This window comes from Atractosteus spatula, unplaced genomic scaffold (assembly GCF_055471065.1).
Source record: "Atractosteus spatula isolate fAtrSpa1 unplaced genomic scaffold, fAtrSpa1.hap1 Scaffold_144, whole genome shotgun sequence".
Lineage (NCBI taxonomy): Eukaryota > Metazoa > Chordata > Actinopteri > Semionotiformes > Lepisosteidae > Atractosteus > Atractosteus spatula.
Genome location: NW_028296702.1, coordinates 57,896 through 82,679, shown reverse-complemented (window position 1 = coordinate 82,679; position 24,784 = coordinate 57,896). Strand labels below are relative to the sequence as shown.

The 24,784-nt window shown below is 38.5% G+C and overlaps 3 non-coding genes across 3 annotated transcripts; 2 read left to right on the top strand and 1 right to left on the bottom strand.

The window, feature by feature from the left end:
* Nucleotides 1-2,889: 2,889 nt before the first annotated feature.
* trnai-uau (transfer RNA isoleucine (anticodon UAU)) lies at nt 2,890-2,983 on the bottom strand. Its single transcript has 2 exons — nt 2,946-2,983; nt 2,890-2,925 (listed from the first exon to the last, which is right to left on the bottom strand). It is a non-coding gene; the product is annotated as a tRNA-Ile (tRNA).
* Nucleotides 2,984-3,777: 794 nt separating this feature from the next.
* On the top strand, nt 3,778-3,849 carry trnat-cgu (transfer RNA threonine (anticodon CGU)). The gene has a single exon. It is a non-coding gene; the product is annotated as a tRNA-Thr (tRNA).
* Nucleotides 3,850-24,115: 20,266 nt separating this feature from the next.
* trnag-acc (transfer RNA glycine (anticodon ACC)) lies at nt 24,116-24,187 on the top strand. Its single transcript has one exon. It is a non-coding gene; the product is annotated as a tRNA-Gly (tRNA).
* The last annotated feature ends 597 nt before the right edge of the window (nt 24,188-24,784 follow it).

Below are 24,784 nucleotides of genomic sequence, written 5' to 3'. Positions count from 1 at the left end.
CTGTACCAACTATCCTGTAAAACTATCAATTAAAAATGAAGGAGCTCTTGGCAACTCACAATGAAAATATCAACCCCAATGGAAAGGGAAACTTAAATGTTTGTTATCAATATGTATACATTGGACCACACAAAGGAGAAAAGCCACTGTGGACAAATCCAGACACAACATGAGACATTCTGACTGTTATTTACATTTCCCTACAAATCAAGAGAAATTAAGGGTCCTCGTCCTGCAAGAAGGGACGGCTTGTCGAAATATACAGCATCGCTACCTCACTTAAAACTGCAGAAATATTAACTACAGATTGTTACAAAGGCATCTGGGTTCACATGACAGGAAAGATGAAAGTTCAAACAATTCACACTTTGACAGGTGTGACAAAATGACATTAGAAAACTTATGATCATGAAATTCACTTCCTAAAATGATATCACAATGTTTTTGGACTGTGGGAGGAAACTGCAGCACCTGGCGGAAACTCCAAACAAACATGGGGAGAACATACAAACTCCACTCAGATAGAACAACAGGTCAGGAAATAAACACAGAGCTCCAGCACTGCATGGCAGCAATGTTAACCACAGTTGCACCTGTAAAATAAGTATACTTCCAAAACAGCAGCATATAGTGTAAAACAATATTTTGTAAACTTTCAGTCTGGATCTTTAAAAATTCATCTAATTTTTTGTCAGCTGAAAATGTTAGGCTGCCTGCTTTTAGGGGGGGAAATAATTTTTCAAATGTACATGTCGATATTAAAATAACATATTTCCACATATAAATACAATTATAATAAAATATACAAAAAAAGCCTTATTTTCTTTAATGATATGAGTTCTACAATACTGATACAGTATTGTACAAAATGGTATGATCTGAAGAATCGCCAGAGCACAATGTATCAATTTGGGTGATACTAACAGAAGAGGGACACAACATGTAAATCCACAAGGTTTATTTTCAACAACAAAAATGTGCTTGAAAATAATTTGACAAGGAGGAAACCTTACATGCATGGATACCAGTATTTCCCCAATAGGTTAAAATGCAGCAGGGAACGGTATAACAGAAGATCAGTGTCACTTGATATTGCATCACAGAGGCTGATCTCTTTTTCATCATATCCACCACTTCCAGAAAGCCAGTACACATAATTGTGAGGGTTTAAATTCAGAGGGAAAAATAATTCTCTAAATTAAATTTTATGCTGCACAGAGAGCCTCACATGTACGTGGTCAGGTAGCTCAGTTGGATCGATTGTCGTTCTAATAACTCCAGAGTTGTGGGTTTGATCCCTTACAGGCCAGGAGATCTCCTTATCTTTTGCCAAAACCATTTGATCTTTCAGTCCATGGTGAAATATATTGTGTTGAAAAGATGCCACAAACTGTAGACAAATGCTAGTGCTGCAGGTGAAGAGGAAAGCATTCAAAGATTTATGAGTTTCTTATGTGGAGCGAAGATAAAGTGTCACCATTTGCATATGTGAGGCTTCCAAATCAGCTCTCTGTAAAGACGCTCAAATCCAGCCTGATAAGTAAAAAATATTTTAGCTGGGGATCCTCAAATCAGGCGTGTAGAAAAGAGCACCGTTAAACACCATCGGGAGTGCAGAATATGTGATAAAAGTGTTCTTTAAACAAAAAGTGAAAATAGTAAATTTGTCTTTCACTTAGACGTTCATCGAAAGCTCAGTAAACGATAAAGCGTGTTTACTGAGCGAGAGACTCGTGTTCTGAATTCTCATCAGATTAACCGGTAATACAGCTACTAATAAAGGTTTACATTAATCTTAGTTATTAATAAATTACACTTTTATTAATAAAGACATGTACTGATCAAATTCATTGTGAATAGTTGTGGTGTCTAGAAAACAATTTTAGCTAAATATTTCAAGCGAGTGGTGAATACTGTATGTTCGTTACTTTGTGACCATATTATTTCCACTACATTCAGAACAGTTCAAAAGCGATCGACTGTTCCACTACTGAGTTACTTAAACCCTGTGAAGAGGTGGTTTAAGTTAGTCTCCTACATCAGTAAGATCTAATGGGCAGCAGATGTTATTTTAGGTTTGTTGCAGTTGAGAACAGGTTTAGTACAGAGCTGCTGACAAATTTCAGCAGCCAGGTTCGTAGCAATGACCCGTTGTAGGGACATTGCCAATCAGCCACAAGAAAAAAAAAAACATCATTTGTGCCTTTATTAAAAAAAAAAGGAAAAACAGAGTAGTAGTTTATGTGGTAATTTCAGGTACAATGTAAGAACTTAAGTTAACTAGTCCCACAGTAATGCGTGGGGTCCTATCAATAGAAAAAAAAATACTTGTAACCCAAAAACACAACAACCACAATGCAAGAAGCCTTCCGGGAACCTCGGTAAATCACTGTAGTAGTCTAACGACTACAGAAAATAAAATAAAAAAATACTTAACGGAACAACTTCAAAACAAAAATAACATTAAAAACAAATCTGGGAAACAACAAAAACAGAATCTAATGCGAGAGCTTTTTCAAGTCTTCGGTACCCCATCGTGCTCCCTTAGTCCCAGTAGACCTCTCGGCTAAGAAGATATCTCTCATCTATCTGTGTAGAGACCAGCAGGGGGTCCACAGCTGATGGGAAATTAAGTAGTGACCTGCATCAGCTGCAAAGGAAAAAGTATAGGTTTATTCCACGCTGAAAAGAGAAGGAAACACAACGTGGACCCTTCTTCGGGTGTGACGTGGAATAAACCTTTACCTGTTCCTTTGATGTTAATTTAGACCGGGTCTCCAGCAAATACCTAACAGGCTACAATCCCGTTAGATAAGGTGTTAAGGACGACCTATAAGTAGCAGTAACTAAAGTGGACAGTTGCTTTCAGTAGCTAAAGGCAGGCTACACTGCTCCAGGTGAGGCTCGAACTCACAACCTCGGCATGACTCCGCTGTGCACTGCTGTATAAGTACCGCGCGCTGACCGATTGCGCCACTGGAGCTGCGTACATTGCTTTCCCTTCACACACTGACGTTGCACAAACACAGTGAAAACGATTTCGGCATGTTTTCCGTCTCTCCGTGGGAGAAAGGGACAGTAAAAGAGCGAGGAAACTACAAGGGAAGAAAATGAAAAAATAGTGCTCACTGCAAAAGAGGGAGGAGAGAGATGGTCAGACAGGTAAATCAGCCCGGCGGATTTACACTACAAATTTGTCATTTGTAGTGACATTTATGAGTCTTCATCTGTCTGAAACTGTCCAGTTTGTATTTTCGTTTCAAAAATCCAGTAAACTTGAATAAGACAAGAAGGCACACTGCACATCTGCGGAACATCACGTCCGAGTTTACAGTGACATCAGAGATTGAAAGCGAAGTCGTTTTTTATTAAAAGTTCAAGGAAACCTGAATCTTTTCTCGAAGTATTTCAGAATCACAGTGAAATGTAGTACGATTGCTGCACAGATCTGCAGTCTGCAATTAGAATACGGTTTGTGCGTTGTATAAAATATGCCATTCAAAACTTTTCTAAAACTGCAGAGATACATTTCGGAATGCGTCTTCCTGTAAAAATAAAATATCTATTTTATTTGACGGGCGCTATAAGCAGAGTCTGAAGCCAGCTCCACAGAAGAACTATATTCAGTGGGCCAAAAAAAGTATTTCACTAAGTGAACAATTACTGTACATCATAATCATATTTGTTTTACTCCTGCCATTGCAATTTGTGCACAAAGATTTTTTTTATTTATTTTCAAAATATATTAGTCTTGATGGGAAAGAAAATTAAACTGTGGGCGCGGTGGCCAAGTGGTAAGGCGTCGGTCTCGTAAACCGAAGAGCGCGGGTTCAAGCCCCGTCCGTGCCTGGTTTACTTACCTTTATCTAAATCGTCAATTGTCTTGCAATGTAGAAATTTCTGTAATAATAAGAAAAGAACTGTCAGTAGTAGTTAATAATCCTTTGACAAAGCAACGGGCATCCTCCACTGCTTGTCAGGATGGCTGAGTGGTCTTAGGTGCCAGCCTCAAGAACTCAATCGTGTGTAGTGACAGTTGTTATTCACAACCCGGATTTCTATGGAAGCCCGTTTCCGCCAGGGAGTAAAAAAAAAACACGCTATGGTATCTCAGAATTCCGACTTAGTAAGTCAGAATTCCGACTTAGCAACTCAGAATTCCGACTTTATATCTCACATTTGCGACTTCGAAATAGCCCATATTTCATTGTCTGTCCTTTTGTTATTGTAACGGATTCGGGTTCTAGGGCTTGTGCCTTCGCCGCTCCCACCCTAGTTCGTGCCTCACTGCATTGGCTCGAACCCAGGTCTTATTAGCTGAGCTAAAGAAGACCTTTTTTAAGTAAAAAAGGACAGACAATGAGATACCATAGCGCGTTTTTTTTTTACTCCCTGGCGGAAACGGGCTTCCATAGATTTCCCTTCATGTTCATTAAGATGTGTAATTTGTATGTTGCTTATATAAGAACAGTTTCTTCAAAAGTTCTGTCAATTAACAGTGGAGAGCTAGCCGATGTACGTTTTCATGAAAACTCTCTTTAAGGGGATTACAAGTATCTTGAGCAAATCTGCGTCATATTTTAAAAAAAAGTTTAGCTCAAGATGCAACAGGAGTATAAATGAATTCTCCCGCCCTACATTCCAAGATATGGAATCTTATTTTTCTTGAAGTTTCTGATGTTGGTCGTTATTGGAAATTGCCCGGTGATATCGACTCAGGTAGTCAGTTGTTACGTGCTGTAATTCGATACATGCAAAGCATTTGTATTCCCTCAAATTATTAATAAGGTCAATAATGTATTAAACATTACATGCCACTTTTTCTCTAGATGATGTTCACGATGGAATAGTGAGAAAGGCGTGCCTAGATGTGCTTGAAACAGCACCTTACTATCATTTTAGTCCCGACCTGACCGCGCTGAGCAATGGTACGACAGAGACTCCAACGGGTCGGTTTTCTCCTTTTACAGTTTTTGGGAAAAAAATAATCTGCACTTTTAAGCAAGTATTTTATTTCAAATTTTGCGTAAGTGTAAGTTTTTCTTGAAAAACGTTGTTTCAGAAAGAAACTGAGTTGACGGGAATAGCCCTCTCAGTAGAATATTGAACTTTTCATCTCAGCTAGTTCTTCTGTGGAGCAGGCTTCAGAACTCTACGTACAACGCCTTTGATGTCATTTTATTTTTACAGCAGCCGCATCCGGAAAGTTTTTTTTTTTACTTTTTATTTGAACAACAAAATAGATTCAATATAAACAAGAGCACTTATAACATCAGTAGAATCGTCAGGGGTACATAAAATAATACAATTACACTTTCTGAAAACGATTAAACTAGGTAAATCAAGATAAGGTCCGCACAGCTTTAATGTTCTTACATTTCGAAAGAGTCTGTAATTACCCCTTTTCGTCTATTTTGAACTATTCAAACTTAGGACTCGTACCAGACCATTTCACTCTACGTACAGTATATCTCATTTCGTAACGAAAATGTTTTTCCTGTCTTAGAAATGCTCTGGGCGGTATGTCTTACACAACGCACCTAAAGTATTCTAATCGTGGACTGCAGATCTGTGATATAGCCGAATTAGAGGGATCCAGCAATCGTACTGGATTTAACTGAGATTCTGAAATGTCTCTTGCAAAGGTATTCGGGTTTGCTTGAACCTTTAATAAAAACAGTGATCTGAGACTTCCTAGCTTTCAGTCTATAATCTGTAACTTAACTAGGATGTGATATTTCGCAGATGTGCAGTGTGCCTTTACGCTTGGCATGTTCAAGACTATTCGTTGCGTGAGCTCCTCACTGCGTGTCCTGTACTGTATTGTGATTTCGTTGAGATTATCTACGAGGAGTACAGCGACTAGAACGCCTTGAACTTTTTTTTCGGTATATAAAAGAAAACGCTAAAGCACATACAAAGTAACTAACATTTCCTATATGTAGGTTTTCTGATTATGTCTCTACTTCACTTAAATTCCTTAGTTACAGGCGATTTCTTTCCGATATTTGTTCTGGCGCGGTTATTGATCCCATACTAAAGATTATTTTTATAAAGAACATGTCACCTGCAAACTGGTATCGGGAAAGTTTTATAATATTACTTTTTAAATTTATCATAACCTATATGATTTCTTACCAGCGTGGAGCTCGAATTCACAACCCCGAGATTAAGTGTTTGGTACTAGTTGCGCCACAGAAAATTATTTTCTTATTTATATTAAATACTGCGGCTCCTGTCATTTTCTTCTCGTCAGAGAAGAGGTCGGTCTGGTCTCCAGATTATCAACTATAAGATCAGACCGTGCTCCTTTGTAAAGCAGTGTTGGTTCACATTACTTATATGGGGCAACACATCAACTCGATGATCGTTCGCTGTACACGCATGCCCCCCTTCACTGAAATAACATAGACGAAGGAAACTCTCTTGTCTTGGGCTGCTGTCACCCGGATTCAAAGCGCGGGTATTGCGGTCACAGCACAAAGTACTGACCACTATACCATCGCGGCAAGCTGGGACAGACTATCGTTAATTTTATTCAAATGCTCACAGTCTCTTTAATCTGATGGATTCATATACCGTGCTCATGAGAAAGTCACAAACCTGTCATCTACACACTGTTCCCAGAGCTGGATAGGTGATTCCAGATTCTACAGCTCTCTAGCAATAGTGGAAATCAGGCTACAGAAATGGAGAAAATCTCTTCAAAATGTGGAAATATATTCCCGAGACGAGTCCTTTCTCAAAGGTCAACTCTGCTTGCAAGTCACCCCTCCCCACATCGCGCAGTGTAGCGGTTATAACCTTCTATTAACACACCAAAGGGCTTCAGTGAGAAAGCGGGCAGAAACAAAGCGATCTCTTTTATTTATACGTTTCGCACGCCTGACGGGGTTTTACGTTGCTCTTTTCTACACTGAACTGATCATTTGGACATCGTAAGGCAAGAGAGACACATTTCTATGTAATCAGGAAACCAGGAATCCTAACCGTTAGCCCGTTAGTGCCACAGAGAAAAAAAAAACGTTTCAACGAGATAAAATTGCAGGATTAACACATTTTTTCTTTTTCGTAGCGCTTGTGTTTTGTTTGATTTAGCAAATTTTATACACTTTATTTCTGACACATGACTAGAGTATATTTAATACAAGAGCGTGAACAACAATTTTCATCTACCGTATTGTAATGTTTTTTAAAAAAGCAAGTTAAATGCATATATAGTAAATGTTTTTTTTTCATATAATAGTGTTTATGGTCTGAAAAACGTCATTCATTATTTAACGGACATTTGGTACAATAAAAAAAATTCTCATTCACGAATGTTAACATTTTTTACAATAACGTGTTCTATTGTGATCTTGCGCCCCATGCAGCAATATCACCAGACAGTTTAATGGTCTGTCGTCCTTTTCTGGGTTTTATTCTGTCTTCAGATGCACCACATGTATTTTTAAAATACGTATTCTGACAATTCTGGTGCAGCGAGGCATTCTGATTAATTCAGATTCACTCTTCACGTGTGTTATAGATATCATATAATGTTTTTGTATCCACGCAAAACCTCGCATGAAAGTGAAGTTGATAAACTTTGCTTGTGACATATTTAACAAGGCACAGTGCCAAACTATTAAAATACATCAGAAAAGTACCCGAACTCATCTAATTCATGTATTTGAAACGAACGGATGGGAGACTTTAATATGGCGTTCTGGAAATTCACTTTACCGGGGTAAAGTTAGCTTGAAGTTCGAAAACGATTTTGGCACGCCTGTAGCGTTTACACGAAACCTCTTAGAGTTGCGAGAATACTACCTTTGTGTATAAAATACATTGTGAATGCTTTCTCAGCCTTTATTTTTTCGTTTTTATGACATTTTTTTGACCAAGCACGAATATTCTTTTGTCGATATCTTCGCAATGGAAGCACAGAACGCCTTCAAACCAAATGCATTTTAAAGACCACGACTTGTGGATATTTCCACAGCCTTTACACCAAACTATCAGTGAGCTAATTATCTTTTTTTAAACCTCCGGCTTTTCATCGATGCGTAATTACGCACTAACTGGAACCCGGGGTACCGCTGTGTGCACACGTTCACAACGCGAGAAATACTGTTCAATACGGCTTCGTGCGAAAAACCCGTATATGACCATACGAAACAGAACAGCGCAGTCTCCAATTACCCAGACTGTAAGCACGGGAATAAAGTTTTGTTTGATTTCTGAAACCCTTCCTTTACGTCCTGTTTTCATTCAGGTAAGGGTCAACTATATTCACAATACTACTGACAGCAGGAAGATTAAAATATTCTTTACTCAGCAGCTTATTAAAAACAGCTCCCATGATGTTCAAACCGACACTGACACAGCTAGGTGTTCTGAAACTCTTTTTCTCGTGCTTTTATTTAATGTGGCACAATGCACTGGGATAGCGGTATTCTGTTCACCAAAACCAGAATCACTTGGGACTCCGGGGGGATCGGTGTATGCAAAATATGAATTCCTTATGCAAGAATTTGTATATGGTCAATATAGTGATCATATCTTATCAGCAGATTGTCTCCAAGGAACAAGTAATAGGTTTATTCCATGCTGAAAAATTATCAAATGATTGATGAACCCAAGTGATTCTGGTTTTGGTAAGCTAAAGGACAATGAGCTTCACGATACCAGGGGGACAGTGGGTGGTCAAGTCTCCCCTAAACAATGTCTCTTGTCAGATTATGATGTCAGTGCATTTAATAATGTTGTTGAACTCTCTTTAGCCCAAATACAGAGGAGCCCAGACCCAGAATATTACACATACTGACAGAGAGTGATCTCATTATGTGTGTTTGGATTTTAACAACTATTATTATTGTTTGCTAGAACCAAAACAATCTATGTTAGACATTTTCATCTTCAGCCAAAAAATACAAACTTGTGTACGTAGTGTGGTTCAGGTTCTTGTCCCATCCTGCTCTTGGTCCAGGTTGAAGGGTTGCACCGATTCTGAGTCTTGTTAGCTGGTATGGATGGGTTTGGGGGTGTTGATACCAGAGTGGTCCAGGAGGGGGGTGCAGGTGTTTCGGGGGCATTCTTGTTTTTCTATGAGTTCAGGTTGATTCTGTTGGTTCTGTCACGAATCTCCCTCACGCAGGCAAGCGCTCCCGCATTCCCACGAGCTCTCCCCATACCAAACGTGCACACATCAATCAGTCGTCTACTTAAACCCTCATCTGTCCCCCGGTCATTGCTCACGATTGAGATTCTCTCCCGGAGCTTACCTACTAACTACGCCTTTGCCTTACTACGACTTCTCCCCTGGACCTCGACTCCGCTTTTCCGACTACCGCTTTAGCCACTCGATTTTGTACCTTCGCCTGTTTTAAGCTTTCTCTGATCCTGACCCCAGCCTGTCTCTTCGTTTACGCCTCTGCCTTCTGAATCCACACCGATGCAACTTCTACGCCTTCCCGGACTCCGACCCCTGCCAGTCCCTCAACTACGCCTTCGCCTGTCGATTCTGTGCCTACGCCTGTACTACGCCTTCCCGGACTCGGACCCCTGCCTGTTTACTCCAACTACGCCTGCGTCTCGCGCCAACCCTACCAAGGGCACCGCATTGGATCCCTATCCTCAGCAGTCAACCTTCAGAAAATCATAAAAACGGTTTGGGGGCCTGTCTGGTGTGTAAAACACTTGGTTTCAGCAGTGTGGCTGTTGTATTTGAAATGCTATTGAGCCATGAAGACGACCCACCTGTCCCAGTGTATTACCTGTAGTGTTCTCTTCAAAAAATCATAAAAAAATAAAGGTTCCACAACCCAAAACAAAGCTGGGAAAAGTCAGAGGACCTGCTTAGTGTGCAAAACACTTACTTGCAGCATTGTGGGTGCTGTGGTTTAAAAGCTATTAGTTTGTGAACAGAATACCTCTATCCCAGTGCATTGTGCCACATTAAATAAAAGCACGAGAAAAAGAGTTTCAGAACACAAAGCTGTGTCAGTGTCGGTTTGAACATCATGGGAGCTGTTTTTAATAAGCTGCTGAGTAAAGAATATTTTATATAAAGTGCTAGCTTAAGGCTCCAGTCTCTTTGGGGGTGTGGGTTTGAATCCCACCGCTGCCAGATGCTTCTGTGACCCTTTTTCTTCTGACTTGGAAAGCAATCAGTGGAATTTTGTTTTGACAGTCTCTTGAGAACCTAAGCAAAGTTTTTAGAGATACTTTGTCAGCTTGACATCAAGGCAGGAAACAAAAGCTGTATTGCGTCCTCTCAACCCAAATGCGCTTTGCCACCTTTAGCGTTATGCAGGGAACAACGTCTGCTGAGATCACTTTCCAGTCAGTGCAAATCGTACTGTGTTTTAATGTCGGTTGTGCTGGCGTACTGCTTCTGTCTGTGAAGCTTTAATGTTCTGCTAAGAGTTAAGAGGAGTGCTTAATGTTAAGAGGAGTGTATGAAGGTCATAATGGAGGGAGGACACGCGCGTTTTAATAAATCTTCTTCTGGATTTATATTTCGGTCTTTCACCTTTTAATGCATAGCTTGGCCGTAAATCTTTACTCGATTACAGGCACCCCAAACAGTTTTTAAGGCAGAAATCGAAGCCTATTTGACTTTCTGCTAATAACGTGTAAGTGTTCACGAAACATTTCCCTGCCCATCATGTGCCCTCAAACTGGTTTCTCCATTTTCCTCTTCCTGTCATTGTCAGTGGGCACAACAAGACGGGAAAAATGCAAGAGAGGGAAGAGAGAGCAGCTGTCAGGAGTGGGATTTGAACCCACACTGCTACTCAGAGACCAGAACACCCAAGCATTGGAAAGACAGGAGTCTTTGAGTGTGACACCTTAGACCACTCGGCTATCCTGACAAGCTCCTTACATCACTTTGTTAAAAGCACCAGTAGTTCACAAAACTGAGAAATGCTTTGCTGGAGAAGCGCCACGTTGTCTGTTGTTGCCTAAACAGATCGCGGAAATCAAATATTCGGATCGATTCAGAGTGTGCTTTACAGCCTTTGTGTAATACTTTAAATTGTTTAAAAAAAGTGTGCACTGTGTGCTACATTTAGGACTAGTTAGTGTGGTAGAATATGGAGATCATCTCCAGCTCTGAGCTCAACCGCAACAGGAAGTCATGCTGAACAAGTGAGAGCCTAGCTGATCGTGTGCTCAGTGTGGTGCTCAGGGCTCAGGAGTATTGTTGTGGTTCTTATTTGCATAAACTGCAGGGGCTCTAAATCAGCACATTTCAATTTATCTGTTCAGTAAGTTAAAATGCAGGACACGTTAAAATAGGATTATTACTTTGTCTCTGTCCCGTTAACTGAATGTCCCTTACATTTTTAAGGACACATACCTACTAATGCGATACTCATTGCAAATAGTCCCAAAACAAGCACGTCCGGCAGCTGTGGGGTTGAAGGTGAACATGTATCGTATTGTAATGGCTTCTATTTCCATTGGTGAATGAGACAGATTCACAAGGAGATCCTTCACGCGATTAAGCAAACACATTGCCTTTTCTGTCTGATGTAGAGGCTACATTTGTGTCAGCAGTACTATACAGGTAAGTCGAATACACTTTCAGGGGCTGCATCTGTAGCGCTTCATCTAAGAGGATTGTTAGAGCACAGTTACATTCACCCACCCAACTTATTCTTTGATCATTTAAGACGATTTTTTTACTTTCTCACACGGTTACATTCGCCCACACAACATATACTATTTGAATGTCCAATGGCTCAATAACCCCGTTTTCCCCTGGGAACCACCAGTGTACAGTCCCATCCCATTCAAAAATATAACAGATATACTCAATTGATATATTCAATTAACAAATATAAAAAGATATTATGAACAAGAGAACTCTTGTTCATATAGATCCAGGTTTACACAATTAATTTCATGCATACTCGAAGTGCCTGAAGTCTTGCTCTGCTGTTTTAAATATACCTCCAAAGCGTTTAGTTGTGTTAACTACCAAATTATTCGAACTAATTTAACGTCATATTCAGGAAATTCAGAGGAAGTCCTCAGACTTGTCGTGGCTGTTGAAGAAGCCACCGGTTGAATCTCACCCGGGATTTCTTGAGAGATCGTTCAGCGAGCGAGTCCTCCTTCTGCACTCCACACTGAGCTGAAAGCTGCATCGTATAAAATATCCATGGTACAACTCGAGAAAAAACTGAAGGACTAAACAACGACTTTTGATGATTACAAGAGATTCAAGAAACACAACCGTCCACACACGGGCTTGGATCCTGAACGCTTAAGTTAAAAGACAAAATGAAGGATACGAATTGTAAACTCTCTTCACGTCTTACAGTTTATGAAATAAAACAATTTCTTACTTTCTTAATAATTTCTTACTGCTGATAGACGATTTATTGCATTTGAACAAAATCACAATTACAAACATTTTGGGTTAAACTGTTATTCACATACTCTAACGGAGAGAAACGTTAGTGTCTTCAGGTGTGTGAGCCCATTTAAAAAAAAAATAAATAAAAGTTATATGAATTTAATTGTTCTACTTTTAGGCTTGCATAGCCTTATGAATATTTCGGTTAAATCTTTTTTTCTGTAGTAATTTCAGTTGATATTAATATTAGTCATGATTTACAATTTTCGGACATGGTTCATCTTAAATAATTTTGTAGTTTCAGTTTTGGAAAATCGCACCCAGAATCTACCAAAACTGGTAATATTCATATAATGTGTAATGCAATAGCAGCATTTTGGGTGGGAAAACAAAAAGTATTTCTTGGTATGAATCCCAACACTTCATAAGCGGCGTTCGAGGACTTCTCGCTTCAGATAAAGCTGTCAATACATCATAGATTTTTACTCAATCAATATCAGCAGTGTTATCGCTACCGAAAGCTAAATATAGATCCTGGTAATACTTTGTGAGATCTTTGTAAGAAAATCCAAAATACTACAGAAGCAATCAAATGTATACGTTTCTTTTGGATCAAGAAGAGGATAATTATGAGACTCAAAATATGCCTGTCTTTTCTTTTTTCGAGGACAAATGGATTATTGAGGTGTAAAGATGGGTTCAAAACCAAAATCATCTGCTGTTTCTTTGATAGTTTCTTCAAATCCTTCAACTGATCATCGATATCAATGAAAAATATTATACAAATTGTGGTTTTCTGTTAATTGCCAATTTTATTGTAATTATATCTTCGTTTACAGATGTCTTGCATGTAGTCCTCAGCTTAAATGTTTTAAAAAGTACGACAAAAGTACAATATGCTTAACAACATTTATGGTTATATCTATAATAAAATGAAGGTAAATAAACCAAGATATTAAAATACAATTTTACAATACTAACCTAATAATGCTTGTGAAGTTTTCCAATACATCCGAACTGTAATTTTGAAATATTATTGCTGAGAATGCAAAGAGAGTACAACGATCAAATTCAATGAGTGAAAATACAACAGTAGTTCACTAAACTGAGTTTCTTCCCTGAAATGATTTGCTTGCGAAGCACTAAGCAGCCTTGAACGGATCGTGGAAATCAAATATACAGATGGATTGAGAGTGTGCTTTCCAACTTTTGTGTAACATTTTCTTTTGACAGGGCGGAGTTGTTTTCACAATCTGGGTTATATTAAAAGGAGTAACGTCAGTGTAAAAAAGCTTTCCTTCTAATAATTTTGGTTTCAAGATCGCAATATAGTGTGAAACATACAGATGCAGCCATTCAAAATGCGTGCGTTATTTTGCGGCATACCCCGGTGGGCGTGTCGCGGCATCACGCAGTGTCACGCAGTGTGACGTGGTTAATCGCGCGTCATTTGACGCTCTGCCGGAAACTATCCGGCGTCACCTTGTAAAACCGCCAGGGGGAGCTTAACCTCTCATGTACAGCATTTGAGCCTTTAATTTTGAACAGTGTATTACAGCATGTTAATCTTCAGTCATTAAAATGTTGGTATATTTTATGAAAGCAAGATTGCTCAGTTGGACAAAAGTACACAACCTACCTTTATCAGAAATATTTATGCATCAAAGCCTTTACCGAAGATATTACTAATAGTATTAATAATGGATGACTTTGGACAAGCTGTATACTCAAAGTATAATTTCTTTAGCACATTTGTACAAGCACTTGGAATCTGTCCAAACCATACTTTGTCAGGCATTTTGTTTTACTTCAACGGGCATAAAAACTTCCTTGCTTTTAACAGGGCGTTTCATAATTTCTAACTACGAAAATGATTTAAAATGCGACACCTATCATTCAACTAGAGCTTAAAATATCACAAGGAAAAATACACACCGGTATTCCATTTCTCCCTAAACATTGTAAGCTTCGAAGTCTTTAACTAACGTGATACCGGAGTCAACAAGCATACTTTTAGAATTTGATTAAAAGGGAATATAATATGGAATCGCGTATCTCAAGAATTTAATAACGGTATGATTATATCCGTGTACTGCGGCAGGGCTGTGTAGGGCTGTTTCGCCTGCCTGCTCATGCGAGCTGACTGTAGCCGACTGGTCTAGGTGCGTGCCTGCCAACGGGCAGGTTGTGTGCTCGAATCCAGCTGGTGCTGAACCTTCCAGTTTTATTTATTTATTTTTTAATCGCGTAACATATTACCGTATGCAAACTGTACTGTATACAGTATGTATATGTATATTTAATGTCTTAACTGTGCCCGTTTAATTGAATTTTAAAAAATTATTTAACACGAACATTAAGCTGTTTACATCTTCCGCCTGAGAACAGTCACCCGTTGCTACCCAACGCAGAATGGTGATTGGCTGACACCATCTGACACCCCTCTGATTGGAGAAAAAAGACGTGCTAGTTTGCTATACATACTGTAACAGGAAGAGGATTTCTTTCTATTCAAAACGTGTATTTTAAAAGTTTAAGAAGTAAAAACCTTACAGCGTACACAGATTTCTAAACTGATCAGGATCGTTATCTTTGTCTTATGCATAATAATATTCACCGCTCTGTGCAGCAAATTAATAATAAACTTTATTTTATATAGCGTTTTAAACGAATAAGTAATTAGATTGCTCATAAACCTAATCACTTGCTTTTTCTTTTTATTTAGGCTCAGATTTCAACTATAGATCGTATTATTAATAACCATAATAACAACCAACCAACAAAAACAACCATATAAACATAATACCAACCAAAAACATAGATAACAACCACAATACAAAATCAAATATATCAAACCATTTTACTCTCGCAAAGTCCTCCAATTATCATAATCCCGCCCCTTATGCAAAACCAAACCTTCCTCCCATCCCAGTTTATCCTGTTTATCATAAACAAAATCCACCTCAATTTTCAACATAAAGCATTACACAAAATCAATACCTCAACACTCCATACTCAACAATGATAATTCACAAACAGCCAGAACATGTAACTACACATTCCCAAACAGACCTAATTTCCATAGCCCCGCCCCTTATGCAAAACCAACATCCCTCCCCTGTTCTCTCTCTCCCCTGGCGGTTGTAATTGTTTTTATTTTCAAATAAATTTTAGCAAAGTCATGCATTTTAAAAATCTTAAGATTTTTATATTTATGTCTTTATTTAGTGGTTTCATTAGTGACAAAGGCTAAACTTTCTTGGAAAAATGTCTTTTATGTAAACCATGTTTGCTATTTATTCATTCAGGGCTAAAATATGTTCATTGTATTCTAATGAAAGAAGGGTTCCTTTCGCCGTAGTCGGGAGCCTAGCCTTTAACTAGTAAGTACTGTACTTACTGGGTTTTTGAGGGGGGGGGGAGAAAAATCGTTTTCCCAGCCTAACAGTATTGTTTTTAACCTGTAAATTTGCTGGACAGAGAGGTGAACATTATCACACAGAAGACAAAGATAGCGATTTACGTTGCATTGTGTATCGTGCTGCTTTAATACAGTTTTAAATAATTGGAAGTCTAAACAGTATCAGCTTTATTTATGGGTTTTAAATAAAGGTGATTTAAACGCGATTTAAATCAATATAAATGTTTATATTGTAACGCATAGGTGACTATTCATTGTTATTAAAATGACTTAAATTCGATCATGTTGTGATATTTAGAAATATACATTTGTTTGGTGCGAGTGAAGTTTTATTTAATCTCTGAGCCATACTGATTCTTCTGGAAGCCAGTTTCCGCCAGGGAGTAAAAAAAAACACACTATGGTATTCTCTCCAATGCAGTGCAGTTAAAAACATACCTCTGATGCTGCTCCTAAATGAATATCGTTTATGACCATCAGAAGCTTTATGCTCCTTTTCTTTTTTCCAGTGGATTGAACAGGGAGAGGCATTTCATGATGTACTTTTCACTGATGAAACAACAGTGGCTCTGGAACAGTTTTCAACCATGTCGTTTTATAAAAAGGGGAGATATGTACACGTTACTGAAGCTAAACGTTTAGCCTTTGTCACTAATGTAAACACTAAATAAAGACGTATAGAAATCCCTACGTTACAGACTGTATATGGCTGGTATTGGTAGTTTAAAGAAAAAATACACACCAGTATTCCACTTTCTCCCTAAACATTTTAAGCATCAGAGTCTTACATGTGGTTATTTATTGCATAATTTAATTTTGAAAGCCACTGAGACATCAGGTACTACTGTTGTATGGTACAAGTGTGGTACTTTTAGGGGTACCACGGTACAGAACACTAGTTATTTAAATATGATTGATAGATAAATAGGCCCACTTTATTCATCCTGAAGAAGATAGAAGACATCCTGATGTCTTAACACAGATACTACAGTGCTTAAGTACTACTCACGTATATGTTTCTAGGTTTATATTATGCATTTCATACGGTCAAATTACTTTTGAGCAACTAATAAGAAGCGCGAAACGGTATGCGTTTTAGTTTCGTTTCGTGCTGGGACCCGTGGATTGATTAGAGATATCAAGTACATACAAGTCATTTTTTAAATGTTGTAGTTCGTCTTGAAAAAATGTTACGAGTACATCATCTATCAACAATTACACAGGTTCTGTTTCCATATTGCGGATTTTGGTTACGTAATATTATGTTCTAGATTTCACGTTGTGAATATATGATTTGGGCAAACAGAGCCGCAAAGAAGTACATTATGGGTGGTTGTTTTTTTTTTGCAGTTTTATCTAGAACAAGCGATGCTTAAACCTTTGTCTGATTCTTGTGAAACTATCCACACGACAGTTACAGTACCTAGGAGTTGACTTCAGTGATGTCACTGATGGGATGTTTCTAAAAATCCATCCTCTGTAAAACGTCTTCTCTAGTTGTCCTGCATATGTATTCGCTAATGAAGCTGTGTGTTCTGAGCCTGGATCTCTACATTTGTGTATGAACCAGCTTAGAGGGCTAAAGACAGCTTGTGTTTAAATTGAGTGTAAGGCAATTTATGCTTCTAAAGTCATGGTCAGCATTTTTGTACTGTGCTGTAAACTTGTTCTGTGCCAAGTCACATTATTTTATAGCGTTTTTATAGCGTTATCAAATCCGGTGGCGCGGTGTTAGTTTCCTGACTCCCATGTCACATGGTCTGTGATTGAAACCTGTAATACCGGTTTAATTCGTCACAGCCAGCACTCCGGTTGTAAAGTAGAAGCAGGCGAGATTTCCAGCGAAAAACACCTCCCCCTTCTTCAGGTGTGAGGGTCTTCTGCTCAGAATGAAACGCTAAAATGTAATGTAAGCTCTGAATGGGTTCAATTGTGATTTGGGCTTGATTAAGGTCGCTGCCTTTCATCTAAAACCCTACTTGAATCCTTCTAAACTAAAAATCAGTGTTAGTGAGTTCTAAATAAAGAGGTATCCAGGTAACAGTGAAACGGGCGGACAGTCTGGGGAGATCGCCCGTTTTCCATGTAAATAGTTCCCTGGTTCCGCACCCCTTGGTGTTTCTCTCGCTCTCTCTCGGGTCACCTGATCATTAGCTCGAAAGATTTGAGTGCTTTGTGTATATTCTAATGGTAGTGGGGGCAGGGTGTGTGGGAACAGGTTTGGTTGAAATTGCATTGGAGATCTATGTTCTTCACACCTGAAACATTTTCTCTGAAAGCATTTTCTTCGCTGTTTAACCGATCTTGTTACAGCATGTTACAGTTTACTATTATTAACCATATTAATTTTAAGTGCTTAATGTAAAATCTTGTAAAAATATATTTTCATTGTTCAAATATACATTAAGTCTGACTATCATATAATAAGTTAAATACAAAACTAAAGAAAAAATAGGGTTAAATATAATTCAAAATATTTTGCTAACAATGTTAACTGTTTATGAATAATAAAATGTATTAGCTAAGGAGTAGGATGGCACAGTTGTTAGTATGTTTTTTGTTTTGTTTCTTTTTCATAAATACAACAGTAGTACCTGATGTCTCAGTGGCTTTCAAAATTAAATTATGCATGCAAACCTGTGAACTAGAAAGATAACTAAGATATTCATCCATTTATAATGGTGGCAAAGTGGTTAGCATTGCTATCTTGCAGCACTGGGGTCCTAGGTTCAATTCCTGCCATCCTGTGTGTGTGGGGTTTACATGTTCTCTCTGGGTTACATGGTTTTTCTCCATATGTGTGATATGACTCCCTCTCGCACTCCAAAACATACTGGTAAGTTAATTAGTTTATGGGAAACCTGGCCCTGGTCTGTGTGTGTTTGTGTCTGTCTGTCCTGTGATGGACTGGCACTATGTCCAGGGTGTATTCTGCCTTGTGTCCGTTGCTTACTGGGATAGGCTCCAAATCCTCTGTACTGGATAAAGAGATTAGAAATGGAAGTAAAGGCACTGTGTGGATGGAACTATACACAGTGTTAGAAACCCACTATGAAATGGCAGCATCTCACTGAGAATAAAATATTTTATACTGCTGGCTTAAGGAAACAGCCTTTCCACCTCTCTTGCACATCAGTATCCATACCTAGTTATTTAAACAAATTGCCTCTAATTATAAACATCTTAATATGCTGGCTCTGTGGATCCGCATCAGCTATGTTTGCCCATTCCTTCAGTTCATGTGCATCCAACACACAGTTCAATGCCAGCAACTACACATAATCTAAAATACAATCCTTATTTCAGTATCTATGTAAACATATAGTCTGTTAACTTCATCATCTTCATCAAAAGTATGCCTAACCCCATTAGGAAGTGTTCTTGTTATAAGTGTATTCCTCAGCTTTCCCCAAACTATCTTCTTCTTGCCAACATCTCTAGTCTTTTATCCTGCAATAACTCAGCCAACACTTAAATCTCCAAAAGCTGCTTGTGTTAATTTCTTTAAATCACAAATATCATGTGTAAATACTGGCCATGTAATACTCTGCATTGTGGAATAATAGTTTATTTTAAAGGGAACTAGAGAAACTAAGAACTAGAGAAATCAAGAAAGGCTTTTTTTCTAGAATTAATAAATGCACATCCTGTTCACTGGGGAAATTAAATCCACACTGAGCAATCTTCAATATGTTCAGAATATGACAGCAAGAATCCTATCAGGGATGCATTACACCTGTTTTCAAGTCCTTGCACTGGTTACCTATCAGATTTCGAGTCAACTTCAAAATCCTTATCCTCCTTATATACTGTCCTACAACTGGTATTATTGATCTCCGAATTATTGTACTTGACATGACTTCATTCAGCCTTTCCTGAACGTCTATGACAGGCAGAGAGAGTGCTGTTTCTGGTGCGATCTTTTACAGCTGACATTTCACTGTTTTAAACGAACAAGAAATTAGATTGCTCATAAATCACCTATTCTATATAAACACAGCGTAATTGCCCTCCGAAAATCTTCTTTTTCTTGTTCGTTTTAGAGACCTTGATCGAAACTGATTTTAGATGTCAGAAAGGATTTATTTTCTCTGTATTTCCTACATTGCTTTGTCGAGATTTTAACTTTATATCTAACTTTATATCTAGGCTCAGATTTCAACTATAAATCGTACAGTAATTAATAGCAGTAAATACTGATGTTTATACATAAAAAAGTCATGCCTTGGAGTATAGACCCCCAAAGGAATGCCATAGACTCAAACTGCAAAATAAACACATACAGAAAGAAAGTATTTGTATTGTAATTGCAAATCCTGGTACTGTATGAGTGATTGGTATGACTTTCCTCATTACAAATCTCTTATTAGAATTTAAATTTCTCTGTAACTCCAGGTCAGAACAGAGAAAATGTAACTGCCTTAAGGAGTTTACGATTATGAAAAATAGAAGGATAAGCATGATACGTATGTCTTCTGTCATTTTCTAAGTCATGTTACTGAGCACCAAATCTTATTGAGAATATGAATCCATTTAAGGTTTATACCATTAAAGTAACGGTTTATTCCATGCTGAAAATGTTTGTACCAGACTTTTTTGAGGCCTGTTTAATTGTGTCTGAAGTCTGATGTTGTAAATTTTATTGTTAAAAAGATCCATGAAAATGTCACTACTAAAGTTAGCTGGTACTGTTGGTACTGTAAGTGGCAAGTAGAGCTCATATTTTAGATTTTGTGTAGTTGCTAGCGTTGAACTGTGTGTTGGATGCACATGAATGAAGCGACGGACACAAGGCAGAATACACCCTGGACATAGCGCCAGTCCATCACAGGACAGACACAAACACACACACACACACACCAGGGCCAGTTTAAATCTAACCTCAGAACCTTTCTTTTCAGAAGACTTAGTGTCTGTATCTGCTTCATTTTCTAATTTTGGTAGCACCTCTACCTGCTTGTCTTTCTTATATGCATTTACTTTGTAATCTGTGGTCCTTTTATCTGTTTTTACATCTACTGTATTGCTTTGAGATGCCACCTTTAATGGTGATATATCAAATAAAGTTTTTTATGATTGTTATAGGGAAACATGATCAGATTGTCCCTGGTTCAGAAAAAAAAGATCTAAAGTATACTAGTTTGTCACTCTTCTAATTCCCTTTGCTAAATGACTTTTCATACTAATCTGATCAATCTAACTGCCAGTTTTCTGTGCTTTCTCTATCCTGCTAGATTTGCAATTATTCTGAAAATTTTCATCTTGAAATAACTCATTTCTAAATACCTTTTTCACTGTTAACATCTTGCAGCAACTCTGCGACAAAATATACACTCTGACAGTTCATCCTGCTACCAACATTAAATAAAACAAATCTTAAGATTTCTATATTTATGTCTTTATTTAGTGATTTCATTAGTGACAAAGGCTAAACTTTCTTGGAAAAATGTCTTTTATGTGTTGCGGAAAAAACTGACTTGCTTTAACAAAATATGTTTACAAATCCTTTCACCTGCCATTTTCGTAGTTAGAAATTATGGAACGCTCTATTAAAAGCAAGGGAGTTTTTATGTCCGTTGCAGTTCTTTTGCAACATGAATATAATTATATCGTTATTAATTTCTTGAGATACGCGATTCCATATTATATTCCCTTTTAATCAAATTCTAAAAGTATGCTTGTTGACTCCGGTATCGCGGTAGTTAAAGACTTCGATGCTTAAAATGTTTAGGGAGAAATGGAATACTGGTGTGTATGTTTTCTTTAAAGTACCGATACCAGCCATATACTGTATGTTTAAGTTCCAAAATTAATATCGTTTATGGACTTCACACGCGTTGCAGTATGCTCCTATTCTTTTTATGCTCAGGCACAAAGTAAAAGGGGATGCTTCATATTGCTTGACTAATTTTAAAAACTAAGTTAGAAATGCAGACGCTCCCTCGGTGCGCTGCTCTGGTGCGCCGGCTCTTACACAGTGCCTGTCTGCCGTAAGCGTTACAATATACATACCCAACACTGCTTGTACCCATCTGTCATGCAAATAAAACACCTTGAATTGAATTGAATTGAGGGGAGAGGGGGGGAATACTAAAGCCAATACTGGCTCAATACCCTCGATGGGCTTTGACGTGCTAATGCGTTGGTTTAAGAGTCCGGGTGTGGCAGGCTTCCAATGTCAACTCGACTCGATTGGAAGACAATGAACGTATTTTGTGATATTTAGAAATATAAATTTGTTTGGTGCGAGTGAGGTTTTATTTAATCTCTGACCAAGGGAAACGTTTCATTTTTTTCAAAGAAATGTTTGTTAAAAAATAAAGTCATAGTTCTATGGGATTCAATCACAGACCATGTGACATGGGAGTCACGAAACTACTGTAACACACAGCGCCACCAGATTTAATAACGCAATAAAAACGCTATAAAATAATGTGACTAGGCACAGAAAAAGTTTACAGCACAGTACGATAATAAATGCTGACCATGACTTTAGAAGCATAAATTACCTTACACTCAATTTAAACACAAGCTGTCTTTCTGTATGAACCTCTAAGCTGGTTCATACAGAAAATGTAGAAATGCATTAGCCTGATTATGATTAAAAAACACATAATTAAACACGCGTTTGCGATTTAAATCAGAACACGATTTAAATCAATATAAATGTTTATATTGTAACGCATACTGTCCAGCCTCCATTTCTCTATAAAAATTTACTCTGTTGCACACACACACACAATAGAAGGAGGAACCGCTGTCAGAAGGGAAGATATGTTCAAAATATCGCAAATATCGATCATGTTGCGATATTTTGAAATATAAAAGTCAATTGATTGTCCATAATATCGCTATTCTATTTTTTCGAAGAAATGTTTGTTAAAAGAAAAGTCCGGTACCAGCTGGATTTGAACACACAACCTACCAGTTGCTAGGCACGCACCTAGACCAGTCGGCTACAACACAGCTCGCATGAACAGGCAGGCGAAACAGCCCTACACAGCCCTGTCGCAGCACACGAATACCATTATTAAATTCCTTAGATACGCGATTCCATATTATATTCCCTTTTAATCAAATTCTAAAAGTATGCTTGTTGACTCCGGTATCACGTTAGTTAAAGACTTCAAAGCTTAAAATGTTTAGGGAGAAATGGAATACTGGTGTGTATTTTTTTCTTTAAAGTACCAAGACCAGCTATATACTGTATGTTTATGTTCCAAAATTAATATCGTTTATGGCCTTCACACGCGTTACAGTATGCTCCTATTCTTTTTATGCTCAGCTACTAAGATTTCCCTTCATTGGTAAATTCAATATCTACAACGGGCACAGCAAAGACGTTTTTACTGTAAGTCTTTCTACGACAGACCAACGGACCACGAGTGCCCCTGTCGGTCAACCAATCACTTACTGCGGTGCCACGCGTCATCTTGCGTCATACTGAGCGACGTCACCTGCGGTACGTGTCTGTGACGCACACTTTGAATGGCTGCATCTGTAAAAGCCAGCTTAATAAATCTGTTGCACGTCGTACACAATGGTCTTTCAACTAATAGCCCGTGCAGAGATCAAACCCCAGCTGTTGGTACGAGGTGCGTAAGGCTCTGCAACATGCGGATAAGAAACTAACCTTCGCTTTTTCATTATATACACAGTGAGCTATGTTTACGAGCCTGCTGCCTTCTACGGGCAGTATTTGAATGCGGTACAAGACCGGCCATGGAGAAATGAAGTGAGGAGGGTGTGTACATTAAAAGGCTCATAGCGTCCCTGGGAAGGCTCAAACCACCACCCTTTTGGTTAACAGCCGAGCCACAAAGACTCATAAACAGCTTAACACTCCTCGGTCTCAGTGAAAGTGATACACTCCGTAAAATTTTTACTACTGGAGTTTTTTACATTCTATACTGCGTTTTCTGAAGGGTACCCTGTGAAAATACGAGTTTTTACGAGAAGGGATGGGACATAAAAGGTCAGCAGGCTTAGGGAATCTGACTTTAAGGTGAAGACTGTGGGTTCAGCAGCAACAGAAGAACCTGATCAATATCAGTTGACTCCCATGTACTTTGAAAACTTAATTTCGGGATTTAGAGTCAGACGTGCTACCATTGCACCATGGGGTACTTAATTCAAAAACAAATAGAATAACAATCAGTGTTCCTGGATCTGTTATCGAGAACAACACCTGCACAAGGGCTGCGCAGGAAGAATGAAATGTGGTCTGGGAAGAAGATACTCTCTTCAGAAGAGCGGTGCTCCTCACAGGAGAGAATGAAAAAAAAAATTTTCGCGACGCTGATTTTTCTCCTCTGGGGGTTTAAAAGGGGGAGGATCGGTGTGACCTCGTGGCGCAGCGGTAGCGCGTCTGACTACCGATCTGAAGGCTGAGTGTTCAAATCACGTCGGGATCAGCTCTTAGTTTTTCAGGTTCTGCTGGTGCTGAATCCGGAATTCTCACCATGCGGTTGGGTTCTGTCTGTACACCACATAGATAATCTAAATGAAAGAGCAGTACAGGACACGCAGTGAGGAGCTCACACAGCGAATACCCTTGAACACATCTGCGAAACATCACGTCCGACTTGAAAGACAGCTACATCAGAGAATGAAATCCTGGAAGTTTCAGATCCCTTTTTATTACAGGTTTAAACAAACCTGAAAGTTAGGGAGTTTCAGGATACTTTTGTTTTATTAAAAAGTGTCTGATGCCTGTAAATGTCACTTGAAAAAAAACCGCTATTGGACTTGAGCTGGAAAGGAAACAGACCCAGCGTTTGCTTTCAGGTGCATTTCATTACATAATAGACATCTATTACTGAGGAGCTTGAATAACATTTACACGAGCCAGGTAGAAGCCTACAATCTGAGAAACTTACAATCTCAGTGTCGGGGCTGCTATGTAAAAGAGGCAATTTGCTCTGAGAGCAGGCTCAGCGCTTACTGAACGCAGATGTCTCAGAGCGGTCTGTCCAAGTGGCTGTAAAAGGACAGCAGCAAGAATACGTAAA